This window comes from Hordeum vulgare, chromosome 3H (genome assembly GCF_904849725.1).
Source record: "Hordeum vulgare subsp. vulgare chromosome 3H, MorexV3_pseudomolecules_assembly, whole genome shotgun sequence".
NCBI classification, from domain to species: Eukaryota; Viridiplantae; Streptophyta; class Magnoliopsida; order Poales; family Poaceae; genus Hordeum; species Hordeum vulgare.
In genome coordinates, this window is record NC_058520.1 from 189,808,214 (window position 1) to 189,813,787 (window position 5,574).

The window sequence follows — 5,574 nt, forward strand, 5'->3', positions numbered from 1 at the left end:
CTTGTAAAGCAAACCCACATACTCAATCATCTCTTTTCTTTTCCACAATTGTTACAACTCACGTGGTACTCATGGTATCAATGTTTCAGCTGGACACAGAGAAAGATAGGGGCTTATAGTTTTGCCTCCCAACCATTAACCTCAAGGGTAAAGTCAACAATAATAAACCATAAGTACTCATCTCCAAGTTGATATATGAATATAGATATTTCCCTAGCATGTGACGGTAGCCAAGACAAAGGAAAAATAAGGAATTGGTGAGGATCACCATGACTCTTCCAAGGGAAAAAAGTAAAGGTACAAGATAGGCCCTTCACAGAGGGAAGCAGAGGTTGTCATGCACTTTTGAGGTTTGGATGCGTGTCCTCTTAGTGCGGAGGAACGTCACTTTATATTGCCTCCTGGGATAAAGAACTTTATTACGCAGTCTGTCGCTTTTATGTCTTCCTCATCATAGGTTCGTATAAAGATTATTTTCCACACACTAATAGATCATACATATTAGAGAGCAATTCTTATTGCTTGCACCGATGACAACTTACTTGAGGGATCTTATTCAATCCATAGGCAAGTATGGTGGACTCCCATGGCAAAACTGGGTTGAAGGTTTATGGATGCACAAGTAGTCTCTCTACTTGGTGCGGGAGTTTTGGCTAATATGAGGTGGAAGCAATCGTCACATGCTAAGGGATCTCTAATCATATAACATTGTTTGGAACCAAGCAAACACAATTCATTATGTTGTCTTCCTTGTCCAACATCTACTTCAAAGCATGTAATAGTTTGGTGAGTGCTCACAATTGTAAAAAGTGTCTAAGATGATATATTTATATGTGAACCTCTCTTCCCTTATTACTTCTTATTAATTGCAACAATGGCTGGGGTCTATGTTGGTCTATTCTCAACAAGTTTCAATCATCATACTTGTTATAAGTGAAGCTATCAGTTTCCATAGGATCATCTCATGATCTTTCATGCTATCGTTCTTTTCATATTTTTGATCACGGGACAAAATAAAGCCCTTGACTAAGATACTCTTTATTATATAGCTCACAAGCTCGAATAAATCGGGGGAGACACAAGGCAAAAGACTCAAACTAAACACTAAAGACGTAATCCACTAAGAGAAGAAATAAAAACCGAAAAAGGAAAGAACTAAAAAATAGTAAAAGCAAAAGATATAAAGGTGATACGATACCAGGGCAACTCCCCCAAGCTTGGAAAAAGCCAAGGGGATTGCCCATACCAATGACTAGTTGTCTTCCTTTGGTGGTGATGGTGGTGGAGTTGTTGAAGCAGTCTTGAGCTTATCTAATTTCCACTTGAGAATAAAGTTCTGCTCCCTCAGATCGTCATTTTCCTCCTCAAGCTTCAACACTCTATGGCAAAGTTCCTACTTACTCTCCTCCAAGAAACGAGAAGGGATAAACAAGGTCTTAGGCTTCTTCCTTTGGTCAGGGAGGCTTGACTTCTTGAACTCCACATGAGTGCGTTCAGGTTGAGATAGAGGAGCCTCCTCTTCGTCGGAACTCGTTTGTTCCTTCCCCTTGGGATCATAGTCCTCTTCCTCGTCAGTGGTCTAACCATATGGTTCAAAGTCCCCATAGACCTTGGGGTTAGCAAGGTAATCAGACACATAGCTCTCCCCCTCTCAATCCTGAGAAGACACCTTGACCTAGATCTGTGGCAGAAAACAGGCTCGAAACGAAAACAGAGGAAAACTGCGCGATGCGTATATATAATGATTTTTTCTGGACCAGAAGGAGTGCTCCGCACGAAAACGGAGTCCGGGAGGCACACGAGGTAACCACAAGCCCTGTAGCCGCCGCCAGGGGGGTAGGTGGCGGCTACCAAGCTTGTGGCCGCCTCGTGCGCTCTCTGAACTGCTTTTTTATTTTTCAATTTTTCCATAAATTCCAAAACGGAGAAAATTTCCTATAGGAAAAGTTTCGGAGTCCAATTACTTACCGAAACACATACCTCTTCGTTTTCAGGGTATGAAACAGGCTGATAAACATCCCTTATGTACTCCTCTGGAGTTATGATATTGATGATATTGATCTCAACATTTATGGGAGTATCAGAGATATAATGCTTGATTCTTTGCCCATTTACCACTCTAGGAAAATTACCTTCCGTGTTATTTATTTTGATGGCACTAGGACAATATACTTCCTCGACAACGTAAGTACCTTCCCATTTAGAGAGAAGCTTGCCTGCGAAGAATCTTAAGCGAGAGTTGTATAGCAGGACATAATCACCTACATTGAACTCTCGTTTTTGTATTCTTTTATCGTGCCATCTCTTAACCTTTTCCTTGAACAACTTGGCATTCTCATATGCTTGGGCCCTCCATTCATCTAATGAGCTGATACCAAACAACCGCTTCTCACCGGCAAGTTTGAAATCGAAGTTGAGCTCTTTGATTGCCCAATAAGCTTTGTGTTCCAACTCAAGAGGTAAATGACAGGCCTTACCGTAAACCATTTTATACGGCGACATGCCCATGGGATTCTTATAAGCAGTCCTATAAGCCCATAGTGCATCGTCAAGTTTGCTAGACAAATTCTTCCGAGATCTATTGACAGTGTTTTGTAATATCAATTTGATCTCCCTATTACACAACTCCACTTGACCACTAGACTGAGGATGATAAGGAGATGCAACTCTATGGTTGACATCATACTTAGCGAGCATTTTGGGGAAAACACCATGAATGAAGTGTGAACCGCCACCAGTCATCAAATATCTAGGGACTCCAAATCTTGGGAAAATGACTTCTTTCAGCATCTTAATATAGGTGTGATGATCAACATTTCTAGTGGGGATAGCTTCTACCCACTTAGTGACATAATCAACAGCGACTAAGATGTGAGTATACCCATTGGAACTCAGGAAGGGTCCCATATAATCAAAGCCCCAGACATCAAATGGTTCAATGACAAGTGAATAGTTCATAGGCATTTACTGACGTTTACTGATGTTCCCTATTCTTTGACATTCGTCACAAGACAAGACAAACTTACGGGCATCCTTGAAGAGAGTTGGCCAATAGAAACCTGATTGCAATACCTTATGAGCAGTTCTATCTCCAGCATGGTTTCCTCCGTAGGCTTTGGAATGGCACTTTTGCAGGATCTATCCCTGTTCATGTTTTGCAGGCACACAACGTCTAATAACACCATCTACTCCTTCCTTATAAAGGTGAGGATCATCCCAAAAGTAGTGCCTCAAATCAAAGAAGAATTTCTTCTTTTGCTGGTAGGTGAAACTGGGTGGTATGTATTTGGCTACAATATAGTTTGCGTAATCAGCATACCACGATGCACTATGTGAAGTGCGGATGACATTTAATTGCTCATCAGGAGAGCTGTCATCAATAGGTCGTGGGTCATCCAGGACATTCTCTAGCTTGGACAAGTTATCTGCTACAGGGTTATCAGCACCCTTTCGGTCAACAACGTGCAAATCAAATTCCTGTAGCAGGAGAACCCATCTGATTAGCCAAGGCTTAGCGTCCTTCTTCTCCATAAGGTACTTAATAGCAGCATGATCAGAGTGAATAGTGACTTTCGAGTCAACTATATAAGATCTGAACTTTTCACATGCAAACACGACTGCTAAAAACTCCTTTTCCGTAGTGGCATAGTTTCTTTGGGCATGTCTAGAGTTTTACTAGCGTAGTGAATGACATTCAACTTCTTCTCAACTCTTTGTCCTAGAACAACACCAACAGCGTAATCACTAGCATCGCACATGATTTCAAAGGGCAAGTTCCAATCAAGTGGTTGAACAATAGGTGAGGTTATCAAGGCCTTCTTAAGTATTTCGAAAGCTTCCTCACAATCCTCTTCAAAAACAAAAGGAACATCCTTGTGCAAGAGGTTGGTAAGAGGCCTAGAATTCTTAGAGAAGTCTTTAATAAACCTTCTATAGAAACCAACATGACCTAGGAAACTTCGTATACCTATGATATATGTGGGGCAAGGCATTTTCTCAATTGCATCAACCTTAGCCTTATCAACTTGAATGCCTTTATCATAGATTTTGTGTCCTAAGACGACGCCTTCATTAACCATGAAGTGGCACTTCTCCCAGTTCAAGACGAGGTTGGTATCTTTGCATCTCTGTAAGACTCGATTAAGGTTGGTGAGGTAGTCCTCAAAGGAAGACCCGTAAACGGAGAAGTCATCCATGAAAACCTCAACAATGTTTTCACAAAAGTCAGAGAATATATCCATCATACATCTTTGAATGGTGGCAGGTGCATTGCATAAGCCAAAAGGCATACGTCTATAAGCAAAGGTACCGAATGGGCAGGTGAAAGTGGTTTTCTCCTGATCAGATTGTGCAACAGGTATTTGCGAGAAACCTGAATAACCGTCTAGAAAGCAGAAGTGTGTGTGTTTGGATAGCCTTTCTAGCATTTGGTCGATAAACGACAAAGGATAATGGTCATTCCTGGTTGCCTTGTTTAATTTCCGAAAGTCTATCACCATCCTATAGCCAGTAATATTCCTTTGTGGGATTAATTCATTCTTATCATTAGGAACGATGGTGATACGTCCCTTCTTAGGTACGCAATGTACTAGACTTACCCAATCACTATGAGCAACAGGATAAATGATTCCTGCTTCCAGAATCTTTAATATTTCTTTTCTCATGACCTCTTTCACTTAGGATTGAATCTCCTTTAATGATCAGCAACTGGTTTAGAATCAGGGTCAGTTTTAATCTTGTGCTAACATAGAGTGGGACTAATACCCTTAAGATCATCAAGAGTATATCCAATAGCAGCACGGTGCTTCCTCAGAGTTTTTAGTAACTTCTTTTCTTCATGATCTGAGAGGCTATCACTAATAATAACAGGATATATCTCCTTTTCATCGAGATAGGCATACTTAAGAGTATCAGGCAACTGTTTAAGCTCGAACACAGGATCACCCTTTGGTGGGGGTGGATCGCCAAGCAGTTCAACAGCAAAATTATTCTTGAAAATAGGATATTGTTCTAAAACAATTTTATCTATCTCATCTCTTTCATCCATATGCATATCATTTTCATGCTCAAGCAGATATTGCTCTAAAGGATCCGTAGGAGGCACGGCAATAGAGGCAAGAGCAATGATTTCATCCCTACCAGACGACTCTTTTTCATGGGGTTGTCTTCCAAACTTGGAGAAGTTAAATTCATGAGACACACCCTCAAAACTAACAGTGACAGTCTGCCTAATGCAATCAATATGAGCATTGACAGTGTTGAGAAAGGGTCTACCAAATATGATGGGACAAAAGCTATCTTGTGCAGTAGCAAGGACGAGGAAATTAGTAGGATACTTCGTCTTACCACACAGGACTTCTACGTCTCTCACAATTCCCAGAGGGCAGATAGTGTCTCTATTAGCTAGCGTAATAGTGACATCAATGGGTTCTAACTCAGCAGGTGCAATCTCATCTTTGATTTCATCATATAGGGACCGGGGTATTGCACTAACACTAGCACCCATATCGCACAAACCATGATAACAGTGATCCCCTATCTTGCCAGAAACAACGGGCAGGCCAACTACAGGTC